This window comes from Salvelinus fontinalis, chromosome 35 (genome assembly GCF_029448725.1).
Source record: "Salvelinus fontinalis isolate EN_2023a chromosome 35, ASM2944872v1, whole genome shotgun sequence".
Classification (NCBI taxonomy): domain Eukaryota; kingdom Metazoa; phylum Chordata; class Actinopteri; order Salmoniformes; family Salmonidae; genus Salvelinus; species Salvelinus fontinalis.
Window position 1 is genome coordinate 4,889,046 of NC_074699.1, and position 17,396 is coordinate 4,906,441.

Below are 17,396 nucleotides of genomic sequence, written 5' to 3' on the forward strand. Positions count from 1 at the left end.
CGGCATCCCCTTTGTGTGGCCGTAATGCCCCCTAAAACAATCCATGCTATTGCGGCGCCGTTGAGTCCTTGGGCTGAATAAAATAATTACAATTCCCGTCTCCCGGCTGCGCGCGCCGAAGCACCTCTCACTCACATGGCTCTCTCAGATAGGTCAATTCTTATTAGCCAAAGCCTGTCACGTGATCGGGTCTTTCTCACAGGATACAAGTGAAGACAGACACGCATGTCCTTATCTAATTCCGAGGCACATATTGAAGATTCTGGAACTGTCCACATTTACTTTGTCAGCCAACAAAATAAGTAGGCCTAATGAACAGCAAAAGTACTAGCCTATCAACTTTTGTACTATGGGGGATACTAGATTGACATACTTTTGACATACTATGTCAATCTACTATCCCCCATAGTACAAAAATTGACCTGTTCTATACTGTGTGAGAAATAAATATTCCAGACATAGTCTGGGACAGCTGTTGGATGCGATAGATCCCACATTAATTCAACCACTAGCATCAAAAAAACTTTTTTAAGCAATGAGGCTGACAACAGATCAGTCTGTTTAGCTTAAAATGTTGATAAACTATAAGGCTATTTCTTCACATTATAAGCGCAGCACATACGGCAGTAGGCTATAAAAAAAAATGCAAACAATTAGCGGGGAAACACCAAAGTGACCGCAAATGCAATTATGCACGTAATGCTATTATTATAAAGGTGCATTTATATGGTGAAAATGATCTTCCCCAAACTTTATACTCACGTGCTGCATATGTATGCCAGTTAGGCACTACACCTGTTGGAAAGCAGATTCATGTGCTGAATTTTACTAAGTTATTTGGCCACTTGGATACAAACCTTATCACAACATATACTGTAGAACTATGGGCTAGGCTACATGAGGTGTGCAACTATGAATAAAAAATTACAACAAAAAAAGGCTTGCACTGTTACTTTTTCCTTTGTTTTATTAACCCCTACACACTGTGAGGCGCACCAGTACCACACAGTGTTCAAGGCCCTGCAGTGTTTGACTTGGAGCCCATTTAGCTGCTGGCAAGTAAACAGACAGAGCAGAGCACAGAGCAGCGTTAGTGGATTTAAAGGGGCTGTGCTTTGAGCTGGGGCCAAGCTGGACTGCAGGCATGTTTTAATGGCTAGGCAGCCAGAGCAACAGAGAAAGGGGATCATGCTGGGAAGCAGGCTGACCAACCAGTTAGAGACGCCACTTGGAGAGCGCACAACATGAGTCATGAGACATAAGGGCAGTGGGGTCAGTGTATGTGTGTGGGGAGGGGGGAGCGGTGAACTCTAACCTTTAAGTTCAGACTGTTGTCTGCTCTTTGTCTTGGTTTAGAGTGCTGAGTCAACAAGTGTTTCAGCACCATGGTCAGTGGTCAGGCTAGCTGCACGGTACGCCGCTCTCTTTTTTTGTTCTCTGTCTTCCTCGCTCTCTCTCCTCCCCAGCCCTGCAGATAGTTCAGATTGATGGGGATAACCTTCTCCCTCCTTAGTCAAAAGCCTAGCGCTTAGTCTCCGTCATACATATTGAGGCGTCTGAGACACAGACATCCACAACAACAATATAATTAGCCTTTAGATTATGGAAATCCTAACAACTGCTCCCCAATTGTGTCTGTCCAATTTGTATGAACTCCAGAGGCTGAATCATAAACCTCCATTAATCAGAAATATTTATGTCCCTGCCTCAAACAGAAGGAGAATTTCAATTCGCATTTTCTTGATTCCTCATGTCCTGTCCCCTCGCCTTCTTCTCAAAACCCATTGGACGAGGAGCTCAGAGGTTCCTTCCCTCTCACCTTCTCATCCAATCGGTTTTGAGATGGAGGCTAGGAGAGAGGACACGGGGAATCAAGAAAATGCAGTTGAGATTCTCCCAGAGACAGAGGTCCTCTCACTCGCTCTCGCGCTCTCTTTCACTCTCTCTCTCTCTCTGGCTTTCACTCTCTCACGCACAAAATACACATAACAGACCAGAGTACAGAAGCACATTCATGCCATTATGACAAACCCCTTCAGCAAGAGTGGCTGGATTCATTTAAAGATGCCAAATATAGAGCTAGAGGATAAACCCAGGCTAGAGTTTGAAGTAAGGAGTAGAGCTTGAGGCAGATCAGTAACGGTGTAAAATAAGAAAGCCCTGTTAGCATTTAGATGTGCGTGTGTGGAAGGATGATGCTTTAATAGTATGCCTGGATAATAAATTGCAACATTGGAGTCACTGAACTCACTCACCCATGTGGAAGCACACGTGTGGTAGATCTATCACGTGTGATTAGATTTAGGAACTGCTGACAGAGTGTCTCATTATTATCACAAACACAACAAGACTTAGTGTAGTGTATGAGCGTATGAGTAGTGTATGAGCGCTTATGAAAAGAGATATACGTCGACTATATGTTAGAAACCAGCATACTAAATCAACTGTCAGATCTGTCAAAAACCCATCATAAATAGTCACACCGTCACTACTGCCTGTGTGTGTGTGTGTGTGGTGTGTGTGTTTATATTTGTCACATTTGTCCAAAAGACAGGTTACATACATGCATCAATTGGCCATCAATAAAGTTACCACATACCTCAAAATGAACCATTTACATTACTAGTAAAAGGGTGTGTGTGTTTTGCGTGTGTGTGTTTGTGTGTACTGTTTGTGTGTGTGTGTGTGTGTGTGTGTGTGTGTTCAAGCTTGCATTTCAATGAGTGCAGGTTATGTGTAGTTATTGAAAGTGTGTTGATATTACTTGAAAATGTACAGTGCATTCGGGAAAGTATTCAGAACCCTTCACTTTTGAGACATTTTGTTACGTTATAGCCTTGTTCTAAAATGGATTCAATTGCTTTTTTCCCATCATTAACCTGCACACAATACCCCATAATGACAAAGCAAAAACAGGATGTTAAATATTGTTGCAAATTCTTAAAATAAAAAAAACTGAAATATTACATTTACTCAGTACTTTGTTGAAGCACCTTTGGCAGCGATTACAGCCTCGAGTCTTCTTGGGTATGACGCTACAAACTTGGAACACCTGTATTCGTGGAGTTTCTCTCATTCTTCTCTGCAGATCTTCTCAAGCTTTGTCAGGTTGGATGGAGAGCGTCCCTGCACAGCCATTTTCAGGTCTCTCCAGAGGTGTTCGATCGGGTTCAAGTCCAGGCTTTGGCTGGGCCACTCAAGGACATTCAGAAACTTGTCCCAAAGCCACTCCTGTGTTGTCTTGGCTGAGTGCTTAGGGTTGTTGTCCTGTTGGAAGGTGAACCTTTGCACCAGTCTGAGGTCCTGAGCACTCTGGAGCAGGTTTTCTTTGCCTCGATCCTGACTAGTCTCCCAGTCCCTGCCCCTGAAAAACATCCCCACAGCATGATGCTGCCACCACCATGCTTCACCGTAGGGATGGTGCCTGGTTTCCTCCAGACATGACGGATGGCATTCAGGTCAAAGAGTTCAATCTTGGTTTCATCAGATCAGAGAATCTTGTTTCTCATAGTTTGAGAGTCCTTTAGATGCCGTTTGGCAAACTGTAAGCAGGCTGTTATGTGCCTTTTACTGAGGAGTGGCTTCCGTCTGGTCAGTCTACCATAAAGACCTGATTGGTGAAGTGCTGCAGAGATGGTTGTCCTTCTGGAAGGTTCTCCCATGTCCACAGAGGAAATCTGGAGCTCTGTCAGAGTGAACATCGGGTTCTTGGTCACCTCCCAGACCAAGGCCCTTCCCCCCCCGATTGTCCAGTTTAGCCGAGCGGCCAACTATAAGAAGAGTCTTGGTGGTTCTAAACTTCTTCAATTTAAGAATGATGGAGGCCACTGTGTTCTTGGGGACCTTCAATGCTACAGGCATTCTTTGGTACCCTTCCCCAGATCTGTGCCTCGACACAATCCTGTCTCTGAGCTCTACGGACAATTTCTTCAACCTCATGGCTTGGTTTTTGCTCTGGCATGCACTGTCAACTGTGGGACTTTATATAAATCATGTCCAATCAATTGAATTTACCACAGGTGGACTCCAATCAAGTTGTAGAAACATCTTAAGGATGATCAATGGAAACAGGATGCACCTGAGCTCAATTTCGAGTCTCATTATCTCATTTATTTATATTTAATTTGCACAAAATTATTAAAACCTGTTTTCGCTTTGTCGTTATGGGGAATTGTGTGTAGATTGATGAGGAAAACATACATTTTATAGATTTTAGAATAACGCTGTAATGTAGCAAAATGTTGAAAAAGGGGTGTGAATGCTTTCCAAATGCACTGTATACAGTTCAGTTAGATCACAGTTAGACTAGCATGCTATTTTCTGTTTGTTTATTGTGTCTTTCTGTTGTACTATGGTAAAATGCACAGATATACTAAAACTCCAAAAAATTCACATTATATTTATACAATTTAGGGCAGTCATTTTAATATGTTGTCATTGATCATAGTTGCCAAATAAGATGATGTAAAGAAACCTTGGGTGCTGTTAGTTACTTCACAAGGATGTTGTCATAGCCAGGTTGTCATGGTACTCGTTGTTTGCCATGAATTTTCTTATTCTATGGCTGCAGTCCAATCTCAATGTAGACAGCCCTCAGCACTTGAATGACATTTTACATCATCACACCCAAGCACAGGAGATTTATGATTTGAGAGGCAATATCCTCCATGAAATAGAGCTTAAAAATAACCAACCTAAAGCTATTATCTTACCTAGCGAGCTAACGTAGCTAGCTAGCACTCCTGTCATTCCAAACTTCTTGCATTAAGAATGTATCAGGTCAAAGTGGAAAGACAGTTATTCTGACAACAGCCAGTTGGTATTTTGGTGAGAGGTGGGTTAGTATTTGGTAATATGTATGGGAAAAAAAGTTAGCTAGCTAGCTACAGTTACCCATAGCTGGCTAGCTAGTTTTATAGTTTGGTCATTTATTCCAATACATTTGAGAGTCACAAAAATATGTTTATGAAGCTAGATATGTTTTATAGGCTCCTCACTACAAGACAAAGCCAATTTGCCAATGCTAAAATCAATGTAATCTAATGTATATATTATTTTTAGCAAGTTAGAGTCATAATTTTGTCCCACATGCCGAAAATGCAGCTGTGTTGGTAAATTTGACACTTCGCGGCCATGTGACTACAGTTTGCATTAACTTGTGGGTCATATCAACCCCACATGTGATCAAAGTTCTTCACTCACTCCCTAGAGCTAAATCGAGGGCCGAGGGGGCAGCGTTATTGAACTGGACCTCCACTTAAGATGGCAATCTAACTGCATACGCTTTTGAAGGGGATTCCCCAAGGGAAAGTGGCTAGCGTGAGGACTGAGGGAGTAAAAATAAAGTGTTTGAACTGCAGCCTACGACTCCAAAACATGATGTTACTAAGAGACGTAATGTCATAATGCAGCTGCCATGGTTTTTATAATTTTTTATGTTTTTATAGAAATAAAAATGTATCAGGTCAGAGTGGAAAGACAGTTCCTCTGACGACAGCCAGTTGGTGTTTTGGTGAGAGGTGGGTGAGTTTTTGGTAATACAGTTGAAGTCGGAAGTTTACATATACCTTAGCCAAATACATTTAAACTCAGTTTTTCACAATTCCTGACATTTAATCCTAGTCAAAATTCCCTGTCTTAAGTCAGTTAGGATCACCAATTTTTTTTAAGGATGCGAAATGTTAGAATAATAGTAGAAATAATTATTTATTTCAGCTTTTATTTCTCTCACCACATTCCCAGTGGTTCAGAAGTTTACATACACTCAATTGGTATTTGGTAGCATTGCCTTTTAATTGTATAACTTGGGTCAAACGTTTCGGGTAGCCTTCCACAAGCTTCCCACAAAAAGTTTGGTGAATTTTGGCCCATTCCTCCTGACAGAGCTGGTGTAACTGAGTCAGGTTTGTAAGGCCTCCTTGCTCGCACACGCTTTTTCAGTTCTGCCCACAAATGTTCTATAGGATTGAGGTCAGGGCTTTGTGATGGCCACTCCAATACCTTGATTTTGTTGTCCTCGAGCCATTTTGCCACAACATTGGAAGTAAGCTTGGGGTCATTGTCCATTTGGAAGACCGATTTGCGACCAAGCTTTAACTTCCTGAATGAATGATGTCTTGAGATGTTGCATCAATATATCCACATCATTTTTCATCCTCATGATGCCATCAATTTTGTGATGTGCACCAGTCCCTCCTGCAGCAAAGCACCCTCACAACATGATGCTGCCACCCCCGTGCTTCACGGTTGGGATGGTGTTCTTCGGCTTGCAAGCATCCCCCTTTTTTCCCCCAAACATAACGATGGTCATTTTGGCCAAACAGTTCTATTTTTGTTTCATCAGACCAGAGGACATTTCTCCAAAAAGTACAATCTTTGTCCCCATGTGCAGTTGCAAACCGTAGTGTGACTTTTTTATGGCGGTTTTGGAGCAGTGGCTGAGCAGCCTTTCAGTGGCTGAGCGGCCTTTCTTCCCATTTGATAAAGGACTCGTTGTACTGTCGATATAGATACTTTTGTACCTGTTTCCTCCAGCATCTTCACAAGGTCCTTTGCTGTTGTTCTGGGATTGATTTGCACTTTTCACACCAAAGTACATTCATCTCTAAGAGACAGAACACGTCTCCTTCCTGAGCGGTATGACGGCTGCGTGGTCCCATGGTGTTTATACTTGCGTACTATTCTTTGTACAGAGGAACATGGTACCTTCAGGCGTTTGGAAATTGCTCCCAAGAATGAACCAATTGTAGACTCTTGTGGAGTCTACAATTGTTTTTCTGAGGTCTTGGATGATTTCTTTTGATTTTCCAATGATGTCAAGCAAAGAGGCACTGTGTTTGAAGGTAGGCCTTGAAATACATCCACAGGTTCACCTCCAATTTACTTAAATTATGTAAATTAGCCCATCAGAAGCTTCTAAAGCCATGACATTGTTTTCTGGAATCTTTCCAAGCTGTTTAAATGCACAGTCAACTTAGTGTATGTTAACTTCTGACCCACTGGAATTGTGATACAGTGAACTATAAGTGAAATAATCTGTCTGTAAACAATTGTTGGAAAAATGACTTGTGTCATGCACAATGTAGATGTCCTAACCGACTTGCCAAAACTGTAGTTTGTTAACAAGAAATTTGTGGAATGGTTGAAAAATGAGTTTTAATGACTCCAACCTAAGTGTATGTAAACTTCCGACTTCAACTGTATGTATGTGTGTATAGTATTTAAACATGGAATTAGGCAAACTATCTAGTTATCTGGCTCAGTGAATTTGAGAAAATTGCTTGTTGTTTATGACTTAATATTGATTGTCCACTCATTTTATGAATTCCTGTCTCCCCTCTCCTCCTTTTTTCCCTCTCTCACTCAAGCCTAGATTTATGTAACTCGGAGGTAATGCTTTTTAATATACTAATGTTAACAATGCAATACAGTTGTTTGAAAATTCTCTCTACACTCTCCTAGATCCCCTCCATACATCCATGATGGAGGGTGGTGAATGCAGTCCAGCTGCTTCCCAGGCCTTACTGATGGATGGCCTGCGGAGGCACTGGGCCTGGATGGAGAGGGCATTGGTCCGCAGAGAGATGGAGCTCACGACCCTGACCCAACAGACCAATGCAAGCGGCCAGGGAAAGACAAAAGAGATTGAGAGAAAAAGGCTGGAAAAGGAGTTGGGAAAGATTGAGAGGAAAAGGAGGAGGATGGACAGAGAGGAGAAGGAGAAGGAGGAGTGGAGGAACCAAGATAGATAGATAGATGAGGAACCAAGAAAGATAGATGGGAGATGGAGAGAGAGAAGCTGATGATGGAGAGGCGAGTGCGCGATAGAGAGAGGGAAATGGAGGGGAAGAAGAGGGTAGAGGAAAGGGAGACGTATGAACAGAGGAGGAGAATATCAGAGATTTACGAGATGGATACATCTGTGAGAGGTGTGCAGAACGGTGGAAAGATGGAATTAATTAAAGAGGAAAAAGATGAGTGGAAGGAGGCCTTGAGAGAGAAGCAGAGGATGAAGAAACAGCAGCAGGAAGACAGGCAGAAGGAGGCGAGACAGAGATACACGGAGAGGCAGAGTAAGATGAGACAGGAGGAGAAGAAAAGGAGAAGGCAGGAGAAATTAAAAGGGATATCTAGACAACATGAGTGGAAGAGGAGGAATGGTAAAAAAAGGAGCAAGGAGCTGGAGAATTAAAATAATAGGTTAAGAAAGGAAAAGGAATGGAGACAGTGCAGAGAGGAGAAAAAGAAAGAGGATAGGAAGAGAGGAGGAATATAATAGGATGCAAAAGGAGGAGGAGAGGAAGAGGGAAGAGCTAGAGAAAATGCGACAAGAGCAGAGGGAGGAGCTGGTAGAGCTGAGGGGGGGAGGTGGATGAGATGGAGATGGAGGAGATAGTGAGCGAGCTGGCCACAAATGTAAAGCTCGAGGAAGAAACTAAAGATTGAGTAGGATAACAAGAATAGAGCGGACGAGTTAATCAAGGACAAGTTAATCAAGAAGCTAGAAGAGAGCGCGATGAAAGCGGTAGAGATAAGACGAGAGATGGAGAGAAAGTCTAAAGAAAGGATAAAAGGAATGGAAGGAGGAAGGAAGCGATTGGAGGAGGAAGAGACAGAGAGGGAGGAGGAAAACAGAAAGGAGGAAGCTGGGAAAGGGAGATACAGAGAGATGAGAGGCAAAGACAATTTGAGGTGGAGAGGATAAGCAGACTGGAGAAGAGAGTGATTAAAGCCAGGGAGAGTAGAAGAAGACAGAAGAGGAGACCAAGAGAGATACAAAAACATGTGTTGCAGTTATTAGAATTGAAGAAAATAGGAAGGAAAAGGAGCAGAGAGAAAATAAAAAAGAGTGCGGCGTTGGAGAAGGGAACAGAACAGGAGATGCTAGGAGAGCAGAAAGGGAGATATGAGGAGAGAAATAAAGAGGGTAACAGGCTAGAAGAGCAGAAAAAGAGAGAGGTGAAGAGAAACTAGTAGGAGAGACTAAAAGAGCAGAGAATGAGAGAGGAGGAGAAAGAGAAAGCGGAGGACAGGCTAGCAAGCCCAACAATGTCAAGAAGATACAAAAAAATATCTGAATGAATGGGTGGTGGGAAAAGAGAATTGATGATAACCTGCCAATTGATGAAGGTCGGTCAACGACAGATTGATTGAGGAAATTATCCCAGAAGATAAAGAGGAGGAAAACAAGGAGAGGAGTGATAGAAAAATAACCAAAGGTGATAATGCAGTGAGTGAGAAAATAAAGCAAATGAAGAGTGAGTAAAGGGGATGAGGGAAAGAAAGAGGAGCTTCATAGTGACCAAGCAATGACCGCCAATTTTATTAGGAATGATTATGGCATGAGTGAGGAAGAAAACAAAGTAAAGAAGGGGGAGTGAAGGATGAGAGAGAGAAAGGGAACCCCCAGACGTACATAGAATGAACAGACAGTGATGAAAATGTGTGTGAATGGATGGAGGACCAGGAAAGAGAGAGGGAGAAGGTATCACTGAATAAGAGAGGCGATGATCAAGAGAAGGATGAAGGAAAGGAAAAGGAGAGCAGGCCAGACTCCTTCATTCCTGAGGAGGTTGGATAAAGGTGAGAAAACCAACCAAAAGAAGAAAGTGAGGACGAGGATGAAAAGAATGCCATGAAAAAACATGGATAACATCCAGGAAAAAAAGTAATGAAGACACAGCGTCCAGGCCTAGTGACGGAAGACGGAAAAACATCGCCGAATGGACACAGACAGTGAGAACGAGGAGAAAAAGAATGACGTGAAAAGGAAGGATAGCATCAAGAAGGAAAGGTTGGATGATCAGAGGAAAGAAAGGGGGAAGGTAGCACTGAAAGAGAGAGGCAATGATAGATGGACGGGGGCAGGAAAGCGGAAGGGTGCAGGAAAGCAAAAGGAGAGCTGTGAGGATATGAGGCAGGAAAGTATAGATACAATCCAGAAGAAATGTCCTGAAGGACCAACATCGAGTGACGACAGCACGATTGAGACGATAATGAACCCATTTGATAAAGAGAGAAACAAGAAAAAGAAAGAGGAGGCGGAGGTGAACGGAGAGGAGGAGAGAAAGCCAGAGGAGTCTAAGAGGAAGGAAGAGGTAGAGCAAAAGAGAGAAGCAGACCTCGACCCGAGAGAGGACAGGAAAGTAGAGGAGCCGAGGAGAGTGATGCAAGAGCAAAAGGAGAAGCGAACAAAAGAACAGGAAGAACAGCAAGAGAGGGAAGGAGGAAGAAAGGAGAAGAAAGCGTTGTTTAAAGGAGAGGACTCTAGACAGAGGAAGGAGGGGGCCTCACGAGACATACAGGATAAAACAGAGAGACAGGGGGACAGAGGGGGACAGCAGGACAGCATATCACAGAGCAGAGGTACTGTAGGCCAGAGGCTAGAGACAGAACATAAAACCATAGTAGTAGTTAGAGTGTAGAGTTATGTAGGACTCTATTCAATCTGTAAAGCTGAAGATTCCGCAATGTAAACGCAAAGATCGTTTCCGATTGAGTCGGAAGTTACCTTTATTTACCATAAAAGCAGTCTCAGCTAAAGCGGGAACTTTGCCTTTGTAACAGTCCTGACCTATTTATGTTAGTTTTTATGTGTTTTTGGTCAGGGCATGTGTTTTGGGTGGGCAGTCTATGTTATCTGTTTCTATGTTGGTTTCGGTTTGCCTGGTATGGCTCTTGATTAGAGGCAGGTGGTTTGCATTTTCCTCTAATCAAGAGTCATATTTAGGTAGGGCATTCTCACTGTGTGTTTGTGGGTGATTGTCTCCTGTGTCTGTGTTATGTCTTACACCATACGGGATTGTTTCGGTTGTTCGTTTCGTTTCGGTTTATGTAGTCTGTTCCTGTGTCAGCGTGCTTCGTGTATATGTAAGTTCGTTTGTTCAGGTCTGTCTACATCGTTTTGTTATTTTGTTAGTTATATCCAGTATAGTTCGTTTTCGTCTTTGTCTATTTTGTTTATTTAATAAATCATTATGTGTTCAAACTTCGCTGCGCCTTGGTTCCCTCAATACTCCTCCTTTTCCGAAAATGGAGAGGAGGAGGAACGCCTTAACAGAATCACCCACCAACCCAGAGCCAAGCAGCGGAGTCAAAGGAGAAAGGGACAGGAAAAGAAGGAGCAATGGACATGGGACGATGTTCTGGATGGAAAGGGTGTCTACACATGGGAGGAGATCCTAGCGGGTAGAGATCGCCTCCCATGGGAACAGCTGGAGGCACTGAGGAGAGCGGAGGCTACCGGAGAGAGGAACCGGAGCTATGAGGGAACGCGTCTGGCACGGAAGCCGAAAAAGCCCGTAAGTAATTCCCAAAAATTTCTTGGGGGGGGGCTAGGAGATAGTGGGCCAAGGGCAGGTAGGAGACCTGCGCCCACTTCCCAGGCTTACCGTGGAGAGCGGGAGTACGGGCAGGCGCCGTGTTACGCAGTAGAGCGCACGGTGTCTCCTGTACGAGTGCATAGCCCGGTGCGGGTTATTCCACCTCCCCGCACTGGGAGGGCTAGATTGGGTATTGAGCCAGGTGTCATGAGGCCGGCTCAACGCGTCTGGTCTCCAGTGCGTCTCCTCGGGCCGGCATACATGGCACCGGCCTTACGCATGGTTTCTCCGGTTCGCCTACATAGGCCGGTGCGGGTTATTCCACCTCCCCGCACTGGTCGGGCAACCGGGAGCATTCAACCAGGTAAGGTTGGGCAAGCTCAATGCTCAAGAGTGCCAGTACGCCTCCACGGTCCGGTATTTCCGGCACTACCTCCCCGCCCCAGCCTAGTACCTTCAGTGTATACACTACGCACTAGGCTACCAGTGCGTATCCTGAGCCCTGTTCCTCCTCCACGCACTCTCCCTGTAGTGCGTGTATCTAGCCCGGTGCCTCCAGTTCCGGCCCCACGCACTAAGCTACCAGTGCGTCTCCAGAGCCCTGAACACACTGTATCTTCTCCCCCTACTAATCCTGATGTGCTTGTCCTCAGCCCGGCGTCACCAGTGCCGGTACCACGCATCAGGGATAGAGTAGGCTTTGAGAATACAGTGTGCCCTGTTCCTGCTCCCCGCACTAGTAGGAAGGTGCTTGTCATTAGCACGGTGCCTCCAGTTCCGGCACCACGCACCAGGTCTACAGTGCGCCATATCCGGCCAGAGCCATCCGTCTCCCCAGCGCCATCTGAGCCATCCGTCTCCCCAGCGCCATCTGAGCCATCCGTCTCCCCAGCGCCATCTGAGCCATCCGTCTCCCCAGCGCCATCTGAGCCATCCGTCTCCCCAGCGCCATCTGAGCCATCCGTCTCCCCAGCGCCATCTGAGCCATCCGTCTGCCAGGAGCCTGCAAAGCCGCCCGTCTGCCATGAGCCTGCAAAGCCGCCCGTCTGCCATGAGCCTACAGAGCCGTCAGCCAGACAGGAGCCGCTAGAGCCGTCAGCCAGACAGGAGCCGCTAGAGCCGTCAGCCAGACAGGATCTGCCAGAGCCGCCAACCAGACAGGATCTGCCAGAGCCGCCAACCAGACAGGATCTGCCAGAGCCGCCAACCAGACAGGATCTGCCAGAGCCGCCAACCAGACAGGATCTGCCAGAGCCGCCAACCAGACAGGATCTGCCAGAGCCGCCAACCAGACAGGATCTGCCAGAGCCGCCAACCAGACAGGATCTGCCAGAGCCGCCAGCGAGCCATGAGCAGCCAGAGCCGTCAGAGAGCCATGAGCAGCCAGAGCCGTCAGAGAGCCATGAGCAGCCAGAGCCGTCAGTGAGCCATGAGCAGCCAGAGCCGTCAGAGAGCCATGAGCAGCCAGAGCCGTCAGAGCGCCATGAGCGTCGAGAGCCGTCAGCCTGCCATGAGCGTCGAGAGCCGTCAGCCTGCCATGAGCGTCGAGAGCCGTCAGCCTGCCATGAGCGTAGAGAGCCGTCAGTCTGCCATGAGCGTCGAGAGCCGTCAGCCTGCATGGACCTGCCAGAGTCCTTCAGCCGGGATCTGCCCCTTGTCCCGGTGTTGCCCCTTGTCCCGGTGCTGCCCCTTGTCCCGGTGCTGCCCCTTGTCCCGGTGCTGCCCCTTGTCCCGGTGCTGCCCCTTGTCCCGGTGCTGCCCCTTGTCCCGGTGCTGCCCCTTGTCCCGGTGCTGCCCCTTGTCCCGGTGCTGCCCCTTGTCCCGGTGCTGCCCCTTGTCCCGGTGCTGCCCCTTATTCCGGTGATGGTCCTTATCCTGGTGCTGCCCCTTGTTTTTGTGCTGCCCCTTGTCCCGGTGCTACCCCTTGTCCCGGTGCTGCCCCTTGTTCCGGTGCTAGCTGATTATTTAGGGGAAGGTAATGTTTGGGTGGTCAGTGGTAGGGGTAGACAGAAGAGGGGAGTGACTATGGTGGTATGGGGACAGCGTCCGGAACCGGAACCACCACCGTGGTCAACTGCCCACCCGGACCCTCCCCTGGACTTTGTGCTGGTGCGCCCGGCGTTCGCACCTTGGGGGGGGGGTACTGTAACAGTCCTGACCTATTTATGTTAGTTTTTATGTGTTTTTGGTCAGGGCATGTGTTTTGGGTGGGCAGTCTATGTTATCTGTTTCTATGTTGGTTTCGGTTTGCCTGGTATGGCTCTTGATTAGAGGCAGGTGGTTTGCATTTTCCTCTAATCAAGAGTCATATTTAGGTAGGGCATTCTCACTGTGTGTTTGTGGGTGATTGTCTCCTGTGTCTGTGTTATGTCTTACACCATACGGGATTGTTTCGGTTGTTCGTTTCGTTTCGGTTTATGTAGTCTGTTCCTGTGTCAGCGTGCTTCGTGTATATGTAAGTTCGTTTGTTCAGGTCTGTCTACATCGTTTTGTTATTTTGTTAGTTATATCCAGTATAGTTCGTTTTCGTCTTTGTCTATTTTGTTTATTTAATAAATCATTATGTGTTCAAACTTCGCTGCGCCTTGGTTCCCTCAATACTCCTCCTTTTCCGAAAATGGAGAGGAGGAGGAACGCCTTAACAGCCTTTAAATTTCAATCACGCTTTAACGATGAACTTCCGCAATGTGGATTGAATGGAGTCCTTAATCAAAGTTCAAATTCAGGTGTATTTGTGAATCGCATAGAAATGAATGTATGTATTTCAATATTTGAATATGACATGTTCATTTTTCCCTCTTCTCTCCCTCTATATCTTCCTCTATCCCTGTCAGATTGTTCAATTTCTTCCCTTCCTCAACAGGCACGGCACAATGGTAAAAATGTAGGCTTACTCATTTATCTATTATTTCCTATGTTACAGTAAGTCCCACTCAGTGGTGTAAAGTACCTAAGTAAAATAACTTTAAATTACTACTTAATTTGTTTTTTGAGGTATCAGTACTTTACAATTTATATTTTTTTACTCCACTACGTTCCTAAGGAAAATAATGTGCTTTTTACTCCATACATTTTCTCTGACACCCAAAAGTACTTGCTTCGAATGCTTAGAAGGACAGGAAAATGGCCCAATTCACACACTTATCAAGAGAACATCCCTGGTCATCCGTACTGCCACTTATTTGGCGGACTCACTAAGCACAAATGCTTCGTTAGTAGATGATTGCCTAAGTGTTTAAGTGTGCCCCTGGCCATCCGTAAAAATATAAAGAAAAGTGCCGTCTGGTTTGCTTAACATAAGGAATGTGAAATGATTTATACTTTTATTTTTACCTTTTATACTTCAGTATATTTAAAACCATTTTAGACTTTTACTCAAGTAGTATTTTACTGGGTGACTTTCACTTTTACCTGAGTCATTTTCTATTAATAACATATCTTTACTTTTAGTCAAGTGTAACAATTGGGTACTTTTTCCACCACTGGTTCCGGGTTGTACTAACCCATCCTCTCTTCTCCTTTCAGACTTTCCATCTCTGCAACAGGCGGAAGCTCCCTGCGCTCACCACTAGTGCTGCACAGCGGTAAAGAAGGGCTGGCGGGATTGATTGATCAATGGATGGATGATTCCTTTTGATAATTCATAACCTTTCGAATATACACAATCTCACTTTACTCCCGCTCTCTCTCTCTCATGCCCTTTACAGATATAGACGGTCGCTACAGTATCACGTTGATAGCGGCAATTGAGAATTTCTCAGGAAAATAAAGTGCTGCATCGGAAGTGTCTGTACCTTTTCAGAAAGTAGAATTCTGCTCCGGCATAGAATGTCTGGTATTGTTTTCCTGACAACAATACACGCCGCTGACTGATGTGCTGCTGGGATGTTTTTATGCTGTGTTTTATGGTAGGGTAGCTGGTTGTGTTTCCTTTCTACTAAATGTCTTGATAAGTCACGGTATCTAAACATACTTTTTAAGGAGAAAGTGGCCTGCGCACAGCTAGCTCAATATTATTTGATAGTTCTGGTCTCCTACTGTACGTTAGTCCTGCTTCAGAAGCGGCATTCCTTTACAGACAAGTAAAATGCCTTTGAATCTATCTCCAGAGATGCTTTCATGTTGGCATTTAAATACCATAGCGTACCCTTACAGACAAACAAACGGTTGCCAAGGCGTTGCCAAGGCGTTTTCAAGGCGGCACAGTCCATATGTCTGAAAATAGTATTTCTCTCTCTCTCTTTCAGATCTCTCTATCTTTGCATCTGGGATAAGGGGTTTAGCTAAGATCCTGATGCCCCTAGTAGCCAGTCGAGGTGATTGGAAAGGTGGCGGGAAAACATTTTGTAAACTTTTAGAGAAAAATGCAGAGAATGTTACGTTCATACAGGTGACGTCTGTTGTTCACTGTCAACTGAACTCTGATGTTCTCCCCTCCCTTTCAGATAATTCAATTTAGTGACAAGAATCGACAACTAAAAAAAAAGTCGTCCTACGAAGACGGGGGATGCTTTTCTATACTTTTTTTGTACTGTCTGTACTTTTTTAATACTGATTGAAGTGTTATGTCATTCATGCATCTTTAATAAAGCTGCTAGCATCAAACATCTATATGTGTGTTTGTTTATTAATACACTTTCATTAGGAGGTCAAGAGGTGAATTGAGTTCATATTCACAAACACACAAATGGACACGCACACACACACACACACACACTACAAATGTGGCCTAACCAAAATGAAATGAATCTTTTTCAACCAATCCCACCACCCTATCGTGTATGAGTTTATCTCTGACAATGACTTCGACATGATCTGCCTCTGTCAAGTCTACTCCCGCTCCGGCGCTCGACGCCGCCAGTTTACTAACCATGGGTCCTGGCAACCCTCATTACGCACACCTGTGCCTCATCATGAGGCACACCTGGACTTCATCACTACCCTGATTAATTCCCCTTTATCTAGCACTCACTAACATCAACCTTCAGGCAGTATTGGTTCAGTTTTCATGTCCAGATGCTGCGCTTGGTTTATACGGTCGTTATTATTAAACTCACCATCTGTGTCTATGTTACAGCCTCACTGAAACCATCTTAACGGAGCAGCTCCATCTGTATGCAAATACATTGAAGAGGCGCCAGCCATAGTCACAGTGGAGGCATTGCTGTTTTTAAACAGACTGCTTTATTTTAAATCCACTGACTGATGCAGATTTTCTGTCTTTTGAGTGCCTTGCCTTTAAATGTAAACAACCAAATCCCACCCCACCCCCCCCCCCCCCAAAGACAAGCGCTTCTTAATTCTGAGTTTACTGAACTTATAACCTCTGTATGCTCCACCTTCTCCAACATTATCATTTTGGGAGACTTTAACATCCATGTTGACTCACCCAACTGCTCTATGGCTGCTGCCTTCCTTAACATGCGGGACTGTCTAAATCATGTGCAACATGATCCCCACGTACAACCGTGGACACACATTGGACCTCATTATCATTGGTGATGTCCCTGCTTCTGACTTGGATGTCATCGAGCTAGGCGTCTCTGACCACAAGGCTGTGACACTGTCTCTGACCACTCCAACTCCTCTCCACCGCCCAAAGAGGACCATTAAAGATGGTGGCAAGCATGTCTTTTTTTTCTCTGATTAGTGTTTGTGGCTGAACAGATTTTCGTGGATTTGTCTCCATTTAGCTCCTCAAACTTGTAAAGTGATAACTGAGTCCGCCGTGGTGATACCGGCAAGAACCACAGAGGTTTCCGTAAGACTGAACCTGGCGCCCGGCTACCAGATGGAAGGCACCGCTATGTTCTTCCAACCCTCTCCGCGACTATTCGACTTGGGGCTAACTATCAATGGTAACCCGCTGTTGGAGCTAAACCGCTAGATCCACTTACCTCTTGGTGCAGAATCTGACTCAAGCGGATATTTCCATTCCTCGGCACACTCAGCTAGGAAATTGATGAATTACTCCTTCCATGATTTTGAACTTGTTGGTCCCATGATTGGGCCTCTTCCGTCCTCCCTAGACCTATGTGGTGAGGGAGGGACGCTTTTCAAGCATCTGTCAAAGGC

The 17,396-nt window shown here is 45.2% G+C and overlaps 1 long non-coding RNA gene across 1 annotated transcript; it reads left to right on the forward strand.

Annotated features, from left to right (window-relative positions):
* The first annotated feature begins 13,087 nt into the window (after positions 1-13,087).
* Positions 13,088-15,911, forward strand: LOC129834277 (uncharacterized). The gene is made up of 3 exons (XR_008756230.1): positions 13,088-14,197; positions 14,847-15,649; positions 15,767-15,911. It is a non-coding gene; the product is annotated as an uncharacterized LOC129834277 (long non-coding RNA).
* The last annotated feature ends 1,485 nt before the right edge of the window (positions 15,912-17,396 follow it).